We start from the raw sequence: 24,807 nt of genomic DNA, 5'->3' as shown, positions 1-24,807 counted from the left end.
ATTTAGCATTAGTATACGCCGCATTTAAACTTCGCATATATTTTCAAGCACATAAAATAAGGGTGCTAACAAAAGTACCAATTGAATCAGTGATGAAGAATTCAAAAAGATCAGGTAAGGTGGAGAGATGGAATGCACAAGTAGGACATTTCGAAATCAAGTGAAATATTATCTTCACAAAAATCACAAGTTGTCGCAGATTTCTTAGCAGAATTTCCTTTAGAAGATGATGAAGCGGTGGAGGAGATGATGGATATAGAAGAAGAACATGGAGATCCAAAAGACTTATTAACAAAACCAAATAGATGGGAGATATTGGTAGATGGATCATCAAATGGGGAAGGCAATGGGGTTGGAATGTTTTAATTTCACCATAAGGAGCGAAGATGGCTTTTTCATTCATATTGGAATTCACATCCACTAATAACGAAACGGAATATGAAGTTGTGGTACATGCCTTAAAATTCGCAATAGAAATGAAACTAGAAAATGCCAGGATCACTAGTGATTCGCAGCTAGTTATTCGCCAAATAAAGGGAGAGTACACTACAAATGAACCATCCTTAAAGAAATACAAGAAGCTCGTTGAAGAATTGTCAGCGAAAATCCAAAAGATAAAATGGAGGCACATTTCAAGGAAGGATAACAGACTCGCAGACGCTTTTGCTTTCATCTCAAGCACGATGACAGATCCAACTGGAGATGCATAAAAATACATACACTTCTGTCACCATCAATCAATAAAGAAGAAGAAGTGAACGTAATGATGATGGAAGGTGGAGAAGAAGAACAAACGAACAATATCGTAGATTGGAGAACAGAACTTCATGCATATTTGGCGAAAGGAGAAACACCGAGAAACAGATTGGAAGCACACAAGTTAAAAAGCCGCGCAACAAATTATGAATTAAGAGATGGGTTGCTATACCGAAAATCCTTTAATGGACCATCACTCAGATGTTTGACACGAGAAGAAAGAGAAAAGGTGTTAAAATGTTACATAGTGGGGATGCTGGCAATCATAGCGGGGGAAGATCTTTGGCACATAGAGCAAAAATGCAAGGCTATTACTGGCCATACATGCACGAAGATGCAAAACAAATATCAAGACGTTGCGAAGATTGTCAGCGGCACGGAAAGAAAATACATGCACCTGGAGCACCATTGTCATCTTCAACCAGTGTATGGCCTTTTGGAAAGTGGGGCTTAGATATTGTGGGGCCATTTTTACCAGGATCTGGACAAAGAAGATACTTAATAGTCGCAACAGATTATTTCACAAAATGGACAGAAGTAAAGGCAGTACAGCATATTCGCGACAAAGATATCTTTACATTCATATTCGAAAATATCATTTGCAGATTCGGAATTCCCGCGCAGTTGGTATCTGATAATGGGAAACAGTTTGAAGGACAGAACATAGAAATGTTACTTAATGCATTTAAGATAAAATGTGGAAAGTCTACTCCTCTGTATCCACAAGCTAATGGGCAGGCAGAGGCAACAAACAAAACAATTGCAGATATATTAAAGAAAAATTAGAAGGACATCATAGAGCATGGTGCGAACAAGTACATAATGCAGTATGGGCTTATAACACAACTAGGAGAGAAGCTACTGGAATGTCACCTTTTTTTTAACATACGGAGTTGAAGCGGTGTTACCAACAGAAGTTGTTATTCCGACGACAAAGAGAGAAGCTTGGGAGAAAAATCTTAGTGCGGGTTTGATCTTAAGCAAACTTGATGAGTTAGAAGAAAAAAGAGAAAGCTTTACAGCATATGGAGAATTATCAGCGAAGATTAGCCCGAGAATATAATAAACGTGTCAAAGTACGCGAATTTCAACCAGGAGATTTAGTTCTGCGAGAGACACCAATATATCAGCGAGAAAATGGTGGAAAGTTAGCGAAAAAATGGGATGGACCTTACATCATTAAGGAGATAGTTGGGACAGGAGCTTATAAATTAATGGATCCAGAAGGTAGAGATGTTGGTCATAGACTTGACAGACCATGGAACAGATTGTACTTAAAGAGATATTATCCATAAGAAGCTTTGAGAAGTTATGTATGACGCAACAAAACGATTGCGAATAAACATTCAATGAAAGAATAGTTGCGAGATTATTCATATCAAAACAAGATCATGATATGCGAAACTTCGCAGAGATAATCAAAAAAGACAATGACAAAGAGAAAGGGGCGAACCTTTATGGCGTACACCCTAGTTCGTGAATAAAATTTCGCAAGAGGCAAATGTAAGACCTAAAGTACGTCATATAAGGGGGTACCTGTTGCATGGCTCAGGGAAAGGCTACACCGCCCCGGAACCTGAGTCATGGAGATTTGGGGTCAATAAAGCCCATCCGGGAGAGGCACCTTGGATTCTCAGCTTAAGCATATGACTTAGGTTGGGCGACTAAGGTAATAAGGACTCTCCCAAGGAGTGCAGAATCTGACCAAGGCGCCGAGGTACACGGTTGAGTCAAGAGTGCCAGGGGCGTCTGGAGCGTACCTTGCCATTCTTGACAAGTCTTGGCTTATACTGCACTCGGCCCGAAGAAAACCCCACTTAGGGTGCAGTCTCGTAACCATAAACCCTATAGGTAAAAGGGATAAGAGGCTGCGAAAACAACTGGTTGTTGTTAAGACCGGATGGGAGGAGCCAACCTTGTATGGTAGAGGTACGCCTCCTTGAAGGGGCAACCAGGGGGAGATAAGGGCGGCACCCTCCATTAGGGAGCTGATAAGTGTCTTAAGACGCAAATGTCATGAGGCTTTTTACTCGCAAGGGTATTAAGGCTTGTCATATTTGTGCGACAATCCTGAAGAGGCAATAATACTAAAAAGATAAGACGAGAATGATCAATGGGTTTTCGCATGAAAGTGCGAAGACGTCCTGCGATTTCGTCGCACGACGACAATGTCATGGGGCTTTATTTTCGCAAGAATATTTAGGCCTGTCATATTGTCGCAACAATCCTGAAGAGGCAATAATACAAAAGAAAAAGTTAAGGCAAGATCAATGGGTTTTTGCATGAAAATGCAAGGACGTCCTGCGATTTTGTCGCAATGACAAGAGGTGGCATAATAAGACCTTTAATTAGGAAGGCAAAATAAGACCACATGACAAAACAAAATATTTATAAGTATTCATAACAGATCATTTCTCGCAAGAAAGATAATGAGAGGCAAGTATGGGAATCAGTAAACAAGAGGCATTATCTTTCTCGCCAGCAAAATACTAAAAGAGAAAATTAATTCCAAAGTTGGTTGAAGAATATTATTCGCAAGAAATAATAAAGATGAAACAGTTCAAGAAGATAGAACTAGATAAGAAGCTCATGCTTCAGTATTAATTCCAGTAGAAGGAGACAATGGACGCTCTTCGCCAATGTTCTCATTATCGCCAGCCTTTTCTTCATTTCGATTCTGATCTTCACCAACAATAATTTCTTTGAGAGGGACTTCTTTTTCGCCGCCATCTTGATTATCGCCAGCAATTACTTCTTTAGAAGGGATTTCTTTTTCGCTTCCATCTTGATTAGCACCAGCAGTTGCTTCCTTAGAAGGGATCTCTTCTTCATCTTCCAAAAGATATTCTCTCCACCACTTTCATAATCATAATCACTGTCAGCAGGACGAGGAATTTCATCATCATCTACTTCCAAAGGTTCGATTGATGTAGGAGGAAGAGATTTGGACAATAAAATATCATTCACAAGAACTTCAGCCCGGAGATGAACTTGACGAAGAAGTGCTCTCTGATGATTCCTATCTTGAATATCCTTAAAGTAAGCAAGATAATCAAGTCTTCTTTTTGCTCGGTCGCGAGAACCAGTAAGGACAGAGACGAGTAGTGCATTTTCTTTGCGAATTTTGGCATATTTAGCCTCCAAAACAGAAATGGAGGAATGAAGATTTTTCTCAGACTCTGCGAAAAGTAGAATACAAAATTTCAGTAAGATGAAGAACTCAAAAAGGTATGACAAAGAAAAGATAGTTAAGGCAGTCAAACTGTTATGACTACCTTCCTTTTGCGAAATAAGGTGTTGAATCAAGGTCAGACAACTATTCTCCCAACGGTCCATCGCATCATCAAATTTATCTCCAACTAAACCTTTAAGTCGAGACTGAAGATTTTTCTCTTTAGAAATAAGAAAGGCATTTTTCTTCGCAAGTGAAGAATAAGATTCTTCTAATTTGGAATATTGTTCTTTAAGTTGGTTCGCCTTTACACTTAAAGCTATTCTACCTTGAATGAGTGTATCTCTTTCAGCGATAGATGACTCTGTTACTTCTTTAAGTTCATTTCTCAAAGAGCGAAGAGATTGTTCTTGGTCATCACATACTTTCTGAAGGATGCTAAGTTGTTGCGAAGATATCGCCATCTTGTTTAAACAAGTTCGCTTCTCTTGAGATAGAGTTTTATTCTCATCTGATAAAGTTTCCATCCCTAGATTAGCTTTAGTTAAAGAATAAGAGAGGCGAGATATTTCATTACTTAAATAAATTTTGCCTCTGAACTAATTGGGTATTTTCATTGGTAAGATTATTTATATGATCAACAGTATGAATAGAGGTTATCTAATTGGTTATATTGATCCGTCAAAATCTCTTTATCAACACGGGCTTCTTCAACAGCAGATTCAAATTGATATCTCTCCATTATTCGTTTCTGGTTTAAGGCTTAACATGCGAAAAAGGGATTTCAAGGACAATTAAATATGGAAAGGATAAAATCATTAGAAAGGAAATTGAAGACACAATAAGGAAATCATACCTCTCAGTTCATCATTCTTCTTGCGAAGATTGTCGCGATCCAGCGAAACATTCTGGAGCTTTTGATTTTCGAGACGAAGAGCATTACACTCTAAAGTCATCATTTGGAGATTCTTATTCAAGGTTTCAACCTCTTTTTCCAAAGCTGTTTGCGAAGCAGCTCTGTCAGAGCCAAAATACTTACTCAGAATTTCGCAAACACCAGACTTGACAGGATCAATGGGAGACTTCTTAACATCATCCAGAACCTCAGACAAAACTTTGAAAGCAATATATTACAGGAAGAGGCTCAGGTAGAGAACTGGCAATGATAGAAGATTGGGAAACATTATCAATAGGAGGAGAAGAAGTTTCATTCACAGAAGGATTAATAAGGGGGGTTTCAATCATTGAAAGGTCAGTTGAAGGGATGAAATCTGAGGCAACCTTTTCGCGAATTGGAGATAATGGTTTAACTTGCGAAGATGTCGCAGGAGATTTTGAAGGGATAAGTAAGTGAAATGGAACAGAGGTTTCAACGGTTTTGAGGTGGCGAGATTTCTTGAGAGGTTTGTTGGCATCCTTATCACCCTGCGAATCACAATCCAGATAAGAAACAGAGGCAACAATATTTTATTAGAAAAGAATAATGTTTCTTACTACCTTATGATCCGCAGACTTTCTTTTGTTTACAACAACCTTATGCTGCGATTTGGGAATATTAGGGTTCTGAACCGTAAATTTGGTGTTAGAGGCGTTTTTGCTGAAATAACAACAGTATGGGAATCACATAAACAACATCAAATAAGGCAGTAAGCAAGATCAATTTCAGCAAAACCCATAAGAAAGAAAAAGAAAACTAACCTCGATGAATCCATGGAAACACCAGCAGGAAGATTAATTCGTAAAAATTAAAAAGAAGAAAATTACGAACAGTGAAGATCTACAGAGGGAACAATATGGAATGGAAGAATTAAAAGATTGAAAAGGAAAGAAGAAAAATTACAGCAAGGAATTTACGGAGAAAAGATGAAGTTGCAGAGAATGAAAAAGAGAGTAAAAAAGAAGGGAGAGTAAGAGAGTAATATAGAGGAGATTTTCGAGAAGATAAACACAATTAATGCGAAAAGACGTGAGCAGTTGAAAAGCAGCGGTTACAGAAGATGTGTCAAGAAACAGATGGGAGAAAGGATACGTGTGATAAATACAGAATATGAAATGATGGATAGCTGCGGCATTTCTCACATCGTTCTCTACTTCGCAGAGAAGATATGAGAAGAGGCAAGATGTAGGATCATAATATCGCAACAATAATGCTTCAGCGAAATTATTAATAACACAACACGACAGTGTCGCAGAACAATTTCAGAAATGACATAATAAACGACATCAGCCAAATCATGAGAAAAGTGTGACGATCCTGCGAAAATAAGGAAGTTTGCGAGATTGGTGTTTGTAAGGGTGCGAGAATGTCGCAAATCATATCCGAAAATAAAGGACAGATTAGCTGTCATCCACTATGTAATTTCCTATAAATAACCATTCAGTTGTAAAGGAGAGGGGGAGATCTTTTTTTTTGAATGAGAAGTAAGTAAATAGGAGAGAGAAAATCTAGAGCAGTGATTATTCTCGATTCCTTTATCTTTTCTTGTAAGATTGTTCAAAGATTCATCAATAAAATTAAGATTGTTAATCCAAAAATGAATTAAGATTGTTAATCCAAAAATGAATTGAATATTAATGAAATCTTGTGAGGGGTGTAGTGTAGGATTTCCTGCAACTACAATTGTCTGTAAAATAAAAAAACGGTTAACATCTGTCACAATAATAATAACAGAGGCATTTTCATAAAAATTATATTACTAATTCAAACAAGAATTTTCTGTCGTTTTTTTGGCTACTAATTCAGATCCAGGCTTCGATATTCAGATTTTCTGAATCTGAAATTCAATCAGATTCAGATTTGATGTATCTGAAATTATCTGGAAGGGAAACAAAATTCTGATTATGAAACAAAATTCTAATTACCAAAAATAACAAATAAGAAATATAATCTCCGATTACAAATCCAAAGTATACTAGCAACCTAAAGCTACATATAGAACATTAAAACTAATTAGATCCAGTCACCTTGCGACTCTAATTTGGTCGCTCTCTTACAGGAGCTGCATAAGCTTTGGCCACAAATCATTTCACCTCTCGAAACAAGTACTCCAACTCTATCGCATAACGTCAGTCATAATCACCATCATTTGGAGGCCTTGCTCTATCAACATATGCAGATGCAACTGCTTTCTTCTTGAAGCTCCTCAAAAAGCAAAGACCAAACTGAAAACCGCGGACTACCCAATCTGGCAACCAAGTCTGATGTGTTTTCTGCATCACTATTCATAAACGCTTCAAACAGAATATATGATTTCAAGCTGAAGCTCCTCAAAAAGCAAAAGACCAAACTGAGAACCACAGACTACCCAATTCGACAACCAAGTCGGATATGCTTTCTGCATCACTATTCATAAACGCTTCATATAGAATAGATGATACCCCGAGAATCCAATTAGAAAGGCATAAAGGATAGAAACTTCAGCAGCTTTTGTTGCATTATTGGAGGCTAATGGAACATCCAGTAACAGAAGGCAGATATGAAGAGCAGTTATCTGAAAGAAAAATAATGAAAAAATCAATCGTTTGATATAGCGAAATAACAGTAAGATAAAAAAATATCACTAATAATCATCATAATTAATACCTCATCAAGGGGATCAGTATTCTCATATAATGGTCCCGAAACCGACAACGCATTTTCGTACTCGTGGAGATGGATTAAGATAACTGCACGTAGAGCCGCGAGCCGTTGTTAGTAAGTAAATCAAAAACATACTACAAAAGTTGCTCATGGTATGCCTAAAGACAAATAATCTAGTACAAAAGTTTAACCAACTGTTTGCCAAGTAAATCAGGAGAGCTTACAATGTACAGTTTTGCAACAGAAGTGTCAAATTCATCTGCGTATGCACTAGTAGTTATGGCAGCAGAAAACTGATGTCCTCTAGATCCTGAGATACCATTATTAACAATACTGCTTGCGACCACCTCTATCCAGCTGCATGCACAAGCTCCTCACTTCTCTTATGAATCATCCTATACGAAATGATACATTAAGTACTGTGTTCAAGGATAAATATTAGCTACATGCAAAATGAGAGGAGATTATAAACTTTGAATTCCTCAATGGAAAAATTATGATAATGTGTACATGGCCGGCAACCAAGATGATCCATTTTTATTATAATAATATAAACTAGTATTGTTAATATACACAATCTAAGGTTATTTCTCCAAAATAAAGAGCTCAACTTAAGCACTGAAATAAGGTTAAAGATTTGCTTCAAGATGACCTTCAACGCGGTACACTTTCATGTTTTAAGAAAAAGAAAACCCTGACTTTTATTTTACTTTTAAAGGTAAGTAATAACAGCAAAGTTTACAACATATAGGATGAAAACTGATAAAGTAAAGAAGAAATGAAAAGAGGGAAATGCAAAGAAGAAGATACGACCCCTAAAAGGTTCTAACTCTAGCAAACCAAACATCCGTAAACCGTATTCATTGAGTGTATGGACGAGCAAGAAAATGTTCATGACTATAAAATGTATACTAGGACATGTGTCAACCCCCAGTAGCCTCCTTTATAAACTGGCATGTGAACTAAGACATAGTGCAACAGATTAATAAATTCTGTTTTCCTATATTTATTTAAAAAAAAGGAAAAGACAGTGTTCTCGAAATGAAAAAAAGGTTATTTCACGAGGTACCGTATTAGTTTGGGTCAAAATGCCTTTTAACAAATTCTTTGTGAGGGAATTGCCCACCACCATCACCTCAACCACTTATGCCTCTACCTCCAACAGCAGCCTTTGATAGTCCACCATCGCCTGCAGTATCCACACCACCACCTCTTAATCCTCCATAGGCACCAAAAAAACACTCCTTCTAACATGATCCTCCTCCCTCAATACCTACCCACCAACACCATCCTAATATAATGCAAAAGAGATCAGTAAATTTGAGATACGAATTACTAAATTCTACAATACAAACTTATAATGTTGGATTGAGATAAGTGTAAACATTACATTCAATCAAAATTTTGTCGATTATATTTTTAGAGTTTGCTTTCTTACCCAGAGTACTGGAAACATCCCACACCACAACGAAAATTTGCATGAGGTGACCATCCACTTCCATAACCAGTCATTCTAGCTAAATCAAGTTATCAATAATATTAATACCAAGTGAAACCTAGGAACCAGTGGAACTGTCAGAATAAACAAGATAAGAGGAAGATTGAAATGTAGCCTTTACCTTAAACATAAATCTTCAACATGAAAGGATCTTCAAAACATAGATCTAATTACAGATCTGGATGGAGTTATTGAATGAAAAGAGAAGGGTCTTTACCTTGTCTGCTTGTCAGGGTCAGGACAACATCAATTACTAATAAACATCTGCAAACATCATCTAGAGCTAACATGTTTAGTGAAGATATTGATAATAATAAAGAATAAATGGAAAATTGGAGGTTGGAAGATCATTACCTTATACTTCTATAGGGGAAAAAACAAGACGAAAGTAGGGTTTAAGAAGGTAAAACGAAAATTGGGTTCGTTATACGGCTAAATCTGAACAACTATGGGTTGGGAAGATAATGAAACACGTACAATTGTGTGTGTGATTTGAGTAATTCAGGGTTAGGGTTTGGTAGAATTCAGTCATATAAACTCTTAAGAGGAAGAATACTCCACAATTCTCTCTTCAACTTTTGTATGACTGAATAATACTATTGAAAAACAAATAAATGAAATAAAGAAACTACTTTCGGGGATAATCTGCCAAAGCTTCGCTCATAATCGAGGAGAAGAGGAAGAAGAAAGAGAGAGGCGCAGTTATGTTAGATTAGAGTACAGGAAGTAGAGCGAGAAATGAATATGGGTCAAAGATAAAGATGGGTGTATGTCAAACCGACCAAAAAACAAAGACTGATGGCAACTATGCCAGCGGCTATAAAAACATTTACGTGATAATATAACTGGTCATTTTTTGGTATGAAATACAAAATCAATGGTGGGCGTAAATAAATTTAATTTATTTGTCGTATATATTCCGTTATTTAATTCATCATCTTAAAATCACACGTCTAGTAAATTGTCACGTTCGAAAATAACAGTTTTTTGGCGTTAAATGAAGGATCCTACCATTTTCATGTTATACGACAGAATTTGTTTGTAACATTCTAATCACACAATTAATTTGTCATTTAAAAGCGTGATTAATATCCCTTTCTGGACTAGTGTAACATCTTACATGGTTTGTGTGATACAATCATTTGGTGTAGACTTGGAATGTTTCGTTATGATTATTTCAATAACTCGAAAATCTCTTTGATGCTCATAGTGTGTGAAAGGGGCTATTGTCATCCTCTAAGAAAGTTTCAATGATTGAAATAAAGTTTAGAATACTTAACCATCATTGGATTACATAGTGTGCATATTTGCATTATGTGATCCATGACCTGAACTAAAGTATGCATACCCATATGCGTACTTGAAGTTGTGAAATTCCGTGTACCAAGTACACATACCGGTACGCGTACTTGCGTAAGGTATAGGTCCGGGAATTTATGCTAGGTTTTGGAAGTGTACTTAAGTATGCGTACTCGTTCGCATACTGACGAACCCAAACTCAGACCAGCTAATTAGGTATGCGTACCCGTATGCACACTTGAGTGGTTAAAGTTCTAAAATCGGTTGGTCATGAACTAATACATTTATATATTAAGGAAAGCATTCTTTGCAAACCATATCTATAATGTCCATGAATTGATTCGAGTAAATCAAACCGATTTTGCTTCAATTGTGTTGTTGTATACTTCTATGAGAATATAACAATTGAACAACTCTTTAACTAGTTACATTTGAGTCATTGGAACTAGTTATGGTTAAGATTAACAAGGTTGATATGAGAGTGTACATATATCTAACCTTGGTTGATTACTGTTGAGCCAACATGGTGTACGCGTTTAGGTACAGTTACTTAAACCTAAATGAGGGTACATTTCATTTGTGTATAATAAGATAAGTTCGATCTAACAGTTGAAAGATATTAGCTCGAATCTAATCAGGTTTTCATCTAACGGCGAATATTGAATGCTTTGTTACCAAGGTAACTTATATTGAAAACCCTGATTTAAAAACTATATAAAGGAGAACTCTAGCAACTAGGAAACCTAATCCACACACCTCCTGTGTGATACTAGTTGTATAAGCTAGATTCAATTCTCCTTTAACCTTAGGTTATTCACGAAACTATGTAGGTTAACGACTTAAAGACTTCATTGGGATTGTGAATCCAGACCCAACTATTTTCTCTGTAGTTTCGTGTTCTCTGATCTTCCCTGTTTTATCATATTGAGTAATACTATCTTCTCTAAGATTTTCTCGAGATTGATTCTCCGATAGGCAAGATAAAAAGTAGTCACAAACATCTTCGTCTCATCGTTTTTGATTCCATAATATCTTGTTCGCTACCATACGATTAATATTATTGTGAGATGATTGATAATACTAGGTTGTTCTTCGGGAATATAAGTCCGGTTTATCAATTGTTTCCTGCGCACCTTGATTTATCAAAAGACGGAACAAAACTCGTAGGTATTTCTGTGGGAGACAGACTTATCTATTCCAGTAGACTTTTCTATGTGAGACAGATTTGTTTATCAAGTCTTCGAATTTGGGTCATAGCGACTCTTGGTTGTGGGTGAGATCAGCTAAGGGAATCAAGTGCGCAATACCGTGCTAGGATCAGAGACGTAAGGAGCACAACTGTACCTCGAATCAGTGTGAGATTCATTAGGGTTGAAATATATTCTAGTGCGAAGTTCATTGGTAGTAGGCTAGTGTCTGTAGCGGCTTAATACAATGTGGTGTTCAAATCTGGACTAGGTCCCGGAGTTTTTATGCATTTGCGGTTTTCCTCGTTAACAAAATTCTTGTGTCTTTGTTATTTCTTTTTCGCATTATATTTGTTATATAATTGAAATGTCACAGGTTGTGCGTTGAATTGATCAATTTGGAAATCTAACATTTGGTTGTTGATTGAAATTGATTGATCCTTGAACATTGGTCTTTGGTACCGTTCAAGTTACTTCTCTTATATTCAATCAGGCTCGCGAATTACTATTTTCTGATTGCGGATTGAATTGAGAGATAGAGATATAAAACTCTTTGATATACTTTTCTCTAGATTGAGTCTGACTGTCTAGTTGATTCTCTTGAAAGTATATTGGGGTTTGTCTATTCAGATTTCCAAACGAAATATTGGATGTGGTTGTTAGACCCCTGCTTTTTCATAAACAAAATAATGTCGAAAGGGAAAAACACAAGACACCAGAAGTTTTGTTAACGAGGAAACCGTAATTGCAGAGAAAACCTCGGGACCTCGTCCATATTTGAACACCAAACTGTATTAAGCTTCTACATACACTAGCCTACTATCATACTTCGGACTGGAATGTAGTTGAGACCGAATCTATCCCCCAAGCGATTTAGTTACGGTCCTGCTTTTACATATCTTGTACCTCGCAAGGTTCTACGCATTTGATTCCCTTTGTTGATGTCCTTTATAGCTTAAGAGTTGCTTCGACCAAATTTAAAAATTTTGATACCAATCTACCGCTAACAGATAATCCTATTTGATTTCCCTTTAGATTAGAGATCAAGGATTGGAAATTTGTTTGCAATACATAAAGCTAGCAAACCTCACAATCTGGAATACTTACACTCAGTTAGATGAGAAACCTAGATATTTAACCACCTCTCAAGAGAAATCTTGAACTAATCAATTAACAAAAGTTTTCAGATATCCATCTTGAGGAACCACAAATTTTGGGATGAAGAGAACTCTGCAATTTCTATCTATCTTGCCTTAAATATATTATGAAAACATCACTAGCAGAACAACAAGATCGGATACGCGAACTATCAAGATAAAACATAATATGACCTTGCTTCACGAATACCCAAAGCAAAGTCTTTTAATCGTAGACCTAATTATGTTTCTCAAATGAAACTTAAGTCAATAGAGGACGACTCTAGCTATCAACTAGGACACAGAAGTGTCAGGGATTGAATTTCCCGGTTGAAATATCATCTTTTTTTATAGATTTTTAAGACGGCGAATTGCTTAAAATTCAAGCTAAGATAACTGGAGTTTCAAGAGAAAACATTTTCTCTGTTTAGATGAAACCCTAATTAAGATTTCAAGTAAGCATATGAGAATTAGTCTTGAAATCACATACAAGAATATACATAGTGGTCTTATTACAGAACCGTGTATAATGACCGTTCTTTGGAAAATATGCCTTATGAACCATAAGCAATTTGTTCATTTAAAAACATAAGAATTTAATCGGGATGCACATACACAAGTGTTTTAGTGATCAACGACGTCTTACAGGTGTTTATGAGAGTCATAGCAATGTTAAACATATTTGAAATAAGTCTGTAAGTATCTGCTAATGTTTATTGGGACTGTTCGTGAGCCGTAAGGCAATAGTTCACGAGTCAGGGTGCAACGGTTCGTGAAACGGGTTTTCCAACCCTACTCGGCTTGAGAACTCTCTGATGGACACGGTTCGTAAACCGGGTTCGTCAACTACTTAGCCTTTTACACCAACATTAAAAATTCAGATCACCACAGTTTCGTGTACTCTCATGTTCTGAAATTACGGTTTGCGAACTGGTTCACCAACCTTCCTGTATTAAAGAAACTCAGACATCTATGCTTTGCGAGATGATTCGCCAATCTACCCTGAGTCGAAATATCATAAGTTCTTAATTTTCGTCTTTTGATATTTGAAACATTCCCAAATGACATTGCTTGGGAAATATTTAATTGATCCACAAATTAATTCTTGAACAATCAATTGTTTCGAACTAATATTGTTAAGGACCTATGAACATCCAATGCTTGAATCATATTTTGAGATGTTTAACAAGACAAGCTTGACTTAAAATTTCTTATTTGCAATACATCTACTAGAAGTCATACGACATAGTCTCAAATAGATAAAATGCTAGGATAGTGAGCAAAATTGAATGGTTCAATCTTCACATATCTTGTTGATAAAGTTCTCTAAATGTCTTCGTCGATCTTCAGTCTTCGAGGGTGATATCTGATACTTAACTACCGAATTCTAAACCTAGTCCGAGACTTGATTTAGTAGATTAGAAATCAAGATACAGTTTTGTTCAATTAACATTAACAACAAGCTTGATATATCAAAACTTGTGGGGTCAACCAAGCAATACTGTAACAGGCAGCCATGGCTAAATTTTTCTACCAAGCTTATTCCCTTTCTTATCTGACCATGCTTCCAATTGTTCTTGCAGCTTTCTCTTGTTAGTAAAAGTTATGTCATACATTTTTATGAAGTAGTACCACACTGATAGAGAGTAGTTTCAAAGAAGCAGTAGGTGATCCGCATCTTCTTATTTACTGTTATAAGAATAATAATTAACTTTCATTCCACAATCTCTTTTATTAATATTATATCCACTACTAAAGTAGATTTGCGCATCACAACCCAAATGAATATATGCACTTTTAGAGGGACAAAGTTGACCCGCATATATTTGTATGAGAAGTTGTTAGAGTCTGATGTAGTTGTTGTTGTACCCATATACATTTTTGGCAGTATAGTTTACTTTTGAGTTGCAACCAATTCATCTTCAGGGTCTTCTGCCAAGGGAATCATCTAAAATGTTGCACAAGTCTATAAACTCCTATACTAATTAGTTTATCTTTTTAATATGATTTTTCACCTGTTTGTTTCTATCAGATCTGCAATCTTGGCATTCTTGTTCACTACCAGTTTGAAAGATCTTGATGAGATAAGTACTGTGAATTGATATTCTCCATTTGGCATACATACATCATGGAATAATTCAAAAATGAATCAAAACTATTCGCTACTTGTTAAAATTGAATGTGCATATGTAGATTTCGTGACAGATTTATGATGGTGTGATGGGGAAAAACGGTTCGCTGGTTTTTTAGGGAATGGAGAGACTCCCGTGTGACGGAGACTCCTCAACCGAGCGAACTTCCTAAACTCAAACAGATACACTGCATGGGAGTGCTTTGAGTACGAGAGATATATCTGTAGGACTCCGTCCTAAACCAAGACAATGGTCGTTCCAGAGTCAATTCAGTCACAAAGAGGGAAGAGGGTTGATCTGTAGGAGGGAAGCTGAGAAGTGTGTGAGATCAATGATGATCAAGGATTGTGAATGTGTTTAAGGTTTCTGCAAGTTTTCTATGAACTGTTGAGTTCGAATAAGTTCTGGTCGATTGATGAAATTCTTGAGAGTGATAGCTCGAAAAATTGTTTGTCCTTCAATCGTGGATTCAGAGACTTATTTATCTAGTCAGAATAATAGACACGTTGATCTCCAGTAAGTGTGACGGTTGCTCGAGTGAAAGAGTGGGAATGTGGGAAATCGTGGTTTAACCAGTTCCAGGTCGTGCGGAGACTTGGTTGATTGTCCACCCACTACTTTGCTAACTCCCTCAACTTCTTGCACGCCTTACTCACATTTATCATCGTGGATGAACACACATGTTGTAGGACGCCATACCAAAACCCTAATTAATATCCCCCATGTTACGTGTTTGATGTTTCACGAATGTGAAGTCTGCAAAGCAGACGTGTATTTGATTAGTCAGTCGTTGACTTGATTAGACGATGGGTCTAAGTATTGTTCAATCGAGCATGATTGCTGAATGCTCTAGGATTCATGAATTGAACATGTCTGCTGAGACGTATAGTTATCGAATCAATGATGTTGATATTGCTCTCCTGAAGAAATATTGTCCGTATGATGACTTGTTGAATATTCACTATAAGAAACATCATGTATCGCAACACGTTGATTGTATGGCAAGAACCCACTTTTTGTGTGGCAACATCCTTTTGCGACATAAAATTTTTTTTCCACACTGTGTGGAAACAAACCATGTGACAAAAAGTTGTTGGCACACCTTTAATATAGTGAGGAAATAGATAGGTTTTATGCCACACTAAAAGGTGAGGCAATAACACGAGGCAAAAAGCATTTTTCTAATTTAAAAAGCATTTTGCTAAATTAATTATTACACCTTTAATATAGTGAGGAAATAGATAGGTTTTATGCCACACCAAAAGGTGAGGCAATAACACGAGGCAAAAAGCATTTTTCTAATTTAAAAAGCATTTTGCTAAATTAATTATTATTTTATTCAGTTTTATTTTAATTATAAATAGGTTTTATGAAACACCAAAAGATGAGGCAATAATATGAGGCAAAAGACATTTTTATAATTTAATTATTATTTTATTTTTAGTTTCATTTTATTCTAAATATTTGTTGCCACACTGCTAGTGATGTAATTTTAATTTTCTTTTATTTAAAATGTATTTTGCCAACCAAAAGCCTAACTGCAGCAACAAAATATCTATTGCAACATGTTCGCCAACGCGTTCATAAACAAGGACGTTATACAGTAAAATTATATTAAAAAAAATCATTTTACTCGCATGAATTAAATCAGAACAAAGAATTCAAATTGAATTAAAATGAAAAATATCTGTTCCAGAGTATGTTGATTCCCCTTTGACATAAGAAAACATTTACACAATCCCCAAGTAAACAAACTTCAAAGAAACTTTAATCTTCAAACTAGAACTATTCAACGCTAAATCCATCCCAGCCGTCCACCCCTAGGCCTCGCGCTCTTGCTAAAGAGATGAAAACAAACACCAACAAGAAAAATGAACATCACAGATCAAAACAAACACCAACAAGTAAAAAAACATCACGGAATGGCAGAGAATCATCATGTCTAAAAAGATTGGGCTGTAAGAGAAATATTAAATATAACACCAACATGCAAAGAGTAAATATCATACTAACATACCAACAATTATGACCACTTCACATGTTTGTGTGAAATAGTCAGAATTATATAAGTTTAAAATCAAGGAAAATGATACTTACAATCATTTTGAGATCTGTACAGTTGCTCCTCAATTCTGTTAGACTGCTCCGCAGGTCTAGCAAGATGCTCCTCATGTCTGTAAGGATGATTCGCAGGTCTAACAAGATGTTCCTCGTGTCTATAAGGCTGCTCCTCAGATCTGTTAAGTTGCTCTAAAGGTCTGTAAGGCTGCTCCCAAGGTGCAAATAGTGGATGCGCAGGTCTGAAGTGGTAATCTGAAGGTCCTGAAAACTGCCCCGGACTCAAAACGTGCCCTGGCCTGCAACACGATCTGACATACTCCAACATTTTGTTCTCACGCATCTTAGCCTCCTCATCACGTGCTTTTAGTCGTGCCTCCCATTCTGCATCTCGTTCCCTGATTCGCCTATCAAAATCTTCATCCCGCTCTTTCATCCGTCTCTCAAAATCCTCATTTCTCTCATAACTAGAGCATGTCGGATATCTTTCAGCTCTTACACGTTTCTGCCTTGTTGTAGGTACTACATTTCCATAGGCTTCATCACTAATTGGTTGTTGGTTACCATCCTCATCAAACCCATTCTCGTCCAACCCTGATTGTTCCCTCATATGGACCTATGTATATCAGAAAAAATGTAGGATAAAAGATTTTATCTTCTATGATAAGAAGTGTATGAACCTTACTACAGCAGATACTTACTATGAAGCCTTGTGAAATTGGGTCCAAAGCTTTTCCAGTTTTTTTATTCACATGGGTTTTAATGAACACATCACCATCAGTTGGTGGGTTCCCTCCATTATCTTCAGCCTGTACAAATTCCATCACGTGCAATGAATAATAGTAATTGGAAGCAAAATATGAAAAACTACGTACAAAAAGCTTAAGGTACTATCCTAGCATATGATATTCCAATTCTTGACAAGGTTTTGCAATTTGCAGCTAAGTCATCCAGATGATCAACAAATGCTACAACATGCGAAAACAAAGACACGCCTAAGTACAGTTACAAATAAAAAACTTCTAACTTTTACAGGTTCATGTCTCCTTACTTATATCCAAAATTTTTTGAAGTTGCAATGAAAAGTGGTTGTAAAGACCAAATTATGTATGTACCATTTCAGCTTTGCATCGAGCGTGGTTTTTCCTGCCCATTGTATGCTTTACTTGTTGGCAGCTTCTACTCTTCACATTTTATTCGGAAAATTTCTTACGAATATAAAAGGCAGAATTAATTAGACATGATGTATAACCAAAACATAAACCCAGACATATAAGATGTGTGAACTTACCTGGTGTGTTACATCAGTTTCCCAGAATGTCACAAGATTCTTCCGCTCCCCTTCAGTTAAAGCAGGTGGTTTATCTGCAAGACGTTTTGCAGTTGTATCGTGTCGTGTAAAGTGTTTTCCCTTCCATGTACCTTTCTTTCCCCTAAATATATCACCAGCAATAGAGAGGGTGGCAGTTTTATAAAGTTCATCTACTATGAACAAATCCTGTAATAGTCAAAAAATGATAACTTGCAGTGAGTATATCTGTGAACAACTAACAGGTAAACACTTACAGCTTTAGTTTCAAAATAGAATAACAAAAAACATTGATGTGGCCAATCAACGAGTTCATAGGAATATTTATTTGATAACTCCACAAAATCATTGATGTGACCAGAAAAGTAATTTAAGCATCATAACTTATTCACAAACATATTAAACCTTAGACATGTGAGTTCGTATTTTTTCAAAATTGTTTGATCAACAATTTAAGTTCTTCAACTTAACTGGTTGAAAGCAACAAAAACATGAGGAGCACAAGGAATATGATAACAATCTCAATTCCTTACATAAGACTAAATTTCTTAGCGATGTTTGGTTCTGAGTAGATGTCTACAAGCCTACAAACATAGAGCATGGTACAAATAAATTTTGTAAAGTAGCAGTACGTGTTGCACATTGACAATGCCGAACAGAAAAGATTATCATTATAATTAGAACGCAAAATAAACAAACATGGTATAAACTTCTGCTAAGTATGTTCACCTGAAGTTCGGCCCACAGCCAGTCCTTCGCCACTGTATCCTGCTTATCCCAGTGCTTTGTCCAGTTGAACCTCCGAGATTGTTTTAGCAATACCCCAATGGCGTCAGAATATCGCACTTGATTGGCTCCTTTAGGTTTGCCATCATCCCAATCAACTTTTTTCTTTTCTTCCCGCTTTGCCATAAAAGATGCAAGAGTGGTATCACGTCGGACCTTTCTCTCTTCAGGGACATCAGCTGCTTGGAGAGGAAAGTTAGCAATCTATGGTATTACTAAAATACGTCTAGACACAGCAGTATTAACGAACACAGTTTAGTATTGTACCAGTAGCTAAGGTATTGATGTGCTCACTAGCCTCACCATTTTGCTCATTTTCCATCCTGTATAGAACCATACAAACCAAAAAAAATCAAAAAGAAATCAAAACATAAGCAAACCCAACATAAGCTTAATCTGTAGGTAGGATCACTAATAGTTTGCAATCAAATCACAATTGCGCAGTTGTAAATATTTGTTTTCTTCATTTGACTATAATTAATTCAAGGTAACATTGTTCTTTTATTGAACTAATAGCACGACATTGGAATCAATTTAGTTCAGAACTATCACATTCCCAATGATTTGGATTAGCATATCCGACCCCAAATGCATATTATACTACTGAACAAGGGAACATGAGAACAAAACCACATACATATGGAGTAGATTATAGAATCAGTTACAAGAAATTCAATTCTGATCATATTCACAACCAAATAATATAGAAATATAAGAAGGATGCAAGCAAGAACAAAAATATGAAGGATGTTTTAGACCAAAAATTAATTGCAAACTCTAAAACTCGATCTGCTGTTTCAAATGATCAAAAGCAAGTAAAAGGGACATAACTTTGATGCTAGACTTAACTTATTAGTTCAATCTTTTTCACTCTAGATGCAAGTTTTTTTCTATCCACATCTAAATATCAGTGTCAAACATAGGGTACAGTTGTATGTTGTCCCATTCACATGAAATCTAAGGTACAGTTGTATCATGTTCCTAAACATGATTAATAACATCGTAACCACCAGAAATCTAGGCCAAAAGCAAACACAAGGGATAGCATACAAGTGACATTTGGATATAACCAAATAATTGACCACAAATAAACTAAAAGCAATAACTACACAACAATTTCTCAACATCTTCAACAAAGATAACAAAAGTAAGACATTAAAACCCAAATTAAGGAAATCCCGAATTGAAACTTTAAGGAGATGTGACAAATTGACCTGCTATGAGATTCTGGAGAGTGACGAAAACAAAACCCCCAAATTAGTCAAGAGTGCTGTGTAGATCTCTAGACAAAAATTATGGCAAAATATTCAGAGAATAACTTACGATTATTTATGCAGTAATGGTACTAATACATGAGAAAGGATAAATTAGGGTTATACCTTTTGATGTTCGAGAGAGAAAATTAGGGATTTCAAGTCTTTCTGTGTGTGACCTTTTTTTATGGGAATCTGGGTGTGATTCAAGACTGCACAGATTCGAGAGAACGAGGTTTTCTTTAATTTCGAGCAGAAGATGGATTTTTTTTTAGGGTTTGGAGAGATTTTATTTTTTCTTCCATTTTGGAGAGAAAAACTGAAACTGTTTTATTTGAGAAGATGCGAAAACTTTGGGGGATTGAGCGAACTTTGGGGGATTTTGGTGGGAATTTGATTTTCACGAAAGTTTTAGAGGGAAATTTTGGCGCTGGATTTTGTAAACAAAGTTCTAAAGTTTAAGTTGCAGAGCTAGGAGATGAAGAAAAGTACGGGGATTTGGGGTTTGGGTGTGGAGAAGATAGGTCAATGTTGTTTGGTTTTGTTAGCTATAGGAAAACACGTGTACCACCACCCCTCTTTTATCAAAATAAAAAAAAGACACGTGGTCCATGGGAAATAATTTCCTTTTCTTTTTCTTCTTCACGTTATATTTTTCTTTGTGACTTGTTTCACATGATGATAAGAGTTTAGTCAACAGGTGTTACTCTTTTAGTAAGACCATCTGGTCAGTTCATGGACACTAGGCGTTTTCTTGCATACATGAAAGATCAGATCCTTCTGTAGACCCTCTGTGAACACCTAAACACTCTGGACTCCTTAATGATATGATTATGGACTTTCATTGTTAAATATATGTATTCCAGACACCCTAAATCCCATAACCAACCAAACATCTACATAATTGTGGGTACTCTCTACTTGGAAACACCAAGGCCTAGCATTGGCGTTCCTGCGGGCAGGGTGCTTAACAATCCCTTTTGCTCATCATAGTTACATATGCTTTCTAGCATGGCACCCCTTAATAATCCATCTAAAGAAACCTTCAACTTAAAACCATAATCTAGTCTGCCACTCAAATCTCCCACCAAATGCATATACACATCGACAAATACAAAACAATACAAGGCATGGAAAAATTTAAAAGAGGTTGCTAAAACCCTAAGCATACCAAGTCTTTTCATACCATGTTCCTTTTTCTGAGGCTAGTTTCTAATAAAAATTAGAAAAAAATCCTGAATCCTCTCTTATCCAAATCTTTGCATACCAAATTCGTTATTAGCAATTAAAAGTAAAACCAAAAACCCTTAATCAGGGAAATCAAATTGCAAAGGTGGATAAGAAATTGACACGCAGAGAAGGAGGTTGGGAGAGAACATACCTTTGCGCAGAGATCGTTGCTGGGAGGAATTTCCTGTTTAAGGATGGATTTTTGAGATTTCTTTTTGACTCTACAAGATTGGGAAGATCACCCTATGGCTCAATTATTTCAAAAAAATCAAAAATCAAACACTAAGAAACAAAAAATGGATTTTTGGGGATGAAAATAGCTCTCTGCCCTAACAAGAAACAAACCCAAATCTAAATCTACGAATTTATACACAATCCAAATTTAGAATAATCGAACTTTACCAAATACAGTAAACAGAGAACCCCTTGTAATCAGCCATCGTTCTGCTGTTCAGAGAAGAGAAAGACTCCTACGAACTCAAATTTCATTGTTCTGTTCTTCGTTTTCTCCGTCCAGTAATGGGGTTTGGTTCATGCGCGCGTGTGAATCACATGAAGTAACACAATTTTTTTTTCTTTTTTATTAATTCTAGAATCTCATTATTGTTGTAATATTAATATTAAATCAATTTAGTGGGTCATGGAAGCTTGTTTACAAACTGTACATCTCGTGTGTACACGTAGGTCCTGTATAGTTTGGTAACAATTCATAAGTAAAATTAAAAAGAGAATATGAGGCACGTAAGAGTCTCACCAAAATCTGGATTCTTCCCGACGGTTAGTGGTGTTTCATCCATAATGTCCCATTTACATAATAATTATACCGATTTATTAATTTACATAATAATTATATTGATTTATTAATTTTTTATAAATAATTATAGCATCACACATGTGGCAAAAAAGGAATCAAAATTCTATTAATTATTTTATTTGTAAGCATTGCCACACCGATGTGGCATAAAATAGACTTGTTGCAGCAGTTAAAAGTTATATGTAGCAAAAAGTTAGTTTTTTGCCTCGACTATTTGTAGGTGTTGCAAAAGGTCCCACTTAATGCCACATTTGTAGTGTGGTGAGGTTAAAACCTACCTATTGCCTCACTCTTTGTTGATGTGTGGCAAAGTGGTGTAGCAATAGACTCACTTTCTTGTAGTGATTGATGGTTGAATCAATATTCGAGTGTCTGAGCAAGTATTGCTCTTTCGATGGATTACTGAATATTGATAGCTGAATCAATATCTGAGCAAGTATTGCTCATTCGATAAATTACTGAATATTGATAGTTGGATCAATATTCGAGCATCTGAGCAAGTATTGCTCATTCGGTAAATTACTGAATATTGATAGTTGAATCAATATTCGAGCATTTGAATAAGTATTGCTCATTCGTTGAGTTATTGGTAGCGTGACCAAATAAAATATTAATTAAAATATTGGTAGTTGGACCGAATATTGTATAATTAATCCAGATGTTGATTGCTGGATCAACATCAACTTACTAGTGTTTTAAATTTCTCAGAATTATGATTTGCATAGCATTTGTTCGAAACCCTAATTTTGATCAATTGCTCGTCAATTGATGATTTACTGAAAATAGGACACTGAGTGAAGAAGTGACCGGATACATGGGATGATGGACGACCATGTAGCGCCCAAGTGCTCGAGTGAGCATGCACCAAAGTCCTTTGTTGACTGGTTGGTGAAAGAATGATCAAATGCTGGTTTAATCATTTATTAAAATAGTGCTCGTGTGAGCGTTAGGTAGTAAAACCTAATTATGGAGAGATGAGGGACCGACCAAGGGGACCAAGAGGGAATGAGACCATCCCTTGGTGGTCGTGGGACCGGCTGACGGTCGTTTGAGGGAGTCCCAAGTTTGTTGGAGAGAGTTTGGACCCAATATGAGAAATTGTTAGCAAATTAGGTCGAAATTGTGAAGATGTGTGGGACCGGCTCCTTGCAAGCCTTAGGTCCGGCCTTGGTCGGTCAAGGTAGCATGTCCATATCACGATGATGTCCGTGTCTCAGTCCTGAGAGTTTTTATATTTTCTGCTGTGCGTTTGAGCAGTATTTTGGATTTTCAGAAGAGTTTGATCTTGACTGAAACTCTCAATTTTGCTCGAATGAGCAAGCAGAACTTTGCTCATGCGACTGATATTTTGAGAATATTAAAATAATGATATTTTAATTTTTGACGTGAAAAGCATAGTCGGTCGAGTGACCATTTGACTTTTTGGCTTTTTCATGGTTTGAGCAATATTTGAGAAAATATTGAAAAACTAGGGTTTTCGCTCACACGATGGAGTTACATGAGATGATGGAAATAATAATATGATAAAATAAGGGATTGTAAGGTGTGGGACCGACCACATCCAGGGCATGGCCGGACGACTAGGTTGCCCGGTCCCGTGACACCTTTCCCTATTTTGTTCGATGAAAAAAAACTAAGAGTTTCTCTTAAACGAGGGAGTTTCGATCAAATGAGGGAGTTTGCTCAAATGAAGGAGTCTCCATGAGATGAGGGAAATAAATTAAAATAAAATAAAATAATGAGAGAGGGGACCGGCCACGGAGGCATGGCTGGCCGGCCGGTGGGCCCGGTCCCACGCCTCTTGCTTATTTTATTTAATATTATTTTCCTCCATAAGTTGCTCGTTTGTCCATTTTTTCGATCGTTCGTTCGTGTGTTCGAGTGCTCGTGCGTGCATTATTGTCAAGTACACTTGCACCATTTTCTTGGGACTTACTCGACGGTGGCTCAGACGCACGAGTAGTGATTATCTATTACTAATTCATGGAATTCGGTCGGGAATAATCCATGAAACTGGGTAATGAGATAGATTATATTATTTTCTAGGAATTCAGTTGGCGAATGACACTATAATTAATCTATTTGCAGAATCAAGATATGAGATACTTGAAGCATCATATTCGTTCTGAGGGATGTATAGTCAAGGAACAACGAACGGCGTGACGTCCTGAAGGTGTTAAGCTCTCTAACAAACAATTATGTCTAAAAAAACGCCTGATTCTATACACGGTCTCTCTACGTAGTCAGGGAACAACGAGTAGCGTGACGTACTGAAGGCGTTAAGCTCTCTAACAAACAATTATGTCTAGATAACCGCCCAGTTATTAAGATTCTATGTAGAGGTGGGTCTCTCTATGTAGTCAGGGAACAAAGAGAAACGTGACGTCCTAAAGGCGTTAAACTCTCTAACAAACAATTATGTCTAGAGAACCGCCCAATCATTTGATTCTATATATAGGTCGTGATGAAATGTGTGCATCATCGAACGCTCAGCCGGGGAGGCCTTTCGAGAAACATTTTCATCATGGCTCTGAGAGGAACACTCACTCACTCACTCACTCACTCAGAGATCGTGAAACGGTTTACGGATCATAAAA

General features: G+C 36.6%; 1 long non-coding RNA gene across 6 annotated transcripts; it reads right to left on the bottom strand.

Moving 5' to 3' along the window:
* Nucleotides 1–6,764: 6,764 nt before the first annotated feature.
* LOC113350559 lies at nucleotides 6,765–9,718 on the bottom strand. 6 transcript variants are annotated; one of them, XR_003360966.1, is made up of 7 exons: nucleotides 9,361–9,718; nucleotides 9,128–9,283; nucleotides 8,947–9,025; nucleotides 8,578–8,799; nucleotides 7,733–7,903; nucleotides 7,512–7,594; nucleotides 6,765–7,419 (listed from the first exon to the last, which is right to left on the bottom strand). It is a non-coding gene; the product is annotated as an uncharacterized LOC113350559 (long non-coding RNA). The 6 variants fall into 6 exon arrangements; XR_003360965.1 differs by having other exon boundaries at nucleotides 9,128–9,270; XR_003360967.1 differs by having other exon boundaries at nucleotides 9,128–9,228.
* Nucleotides 9,719–24,807: the final 15,089 nt, after the last annotated feature.

Source organism: Papaver somniferum, chromosome 2 (genome assembly GCF_003573695.1).
Source record: "Papaver somniferum cultivar HN1 chromosome 2, ASM357369v1, whole genome shotgun sequence".
Lineage (NCBI taxonomy): Eukaryota > Viridiplantae > Streptophyta > Magnoliopsida > Ranunculales > Papaveraceae > Papaver > Papaver somniferum.
The sequence above is the reverse complement of the archived record's forward strand: the minus strand, read 5'-3'. Positions and strand labels throughout refer to the sequence as shown.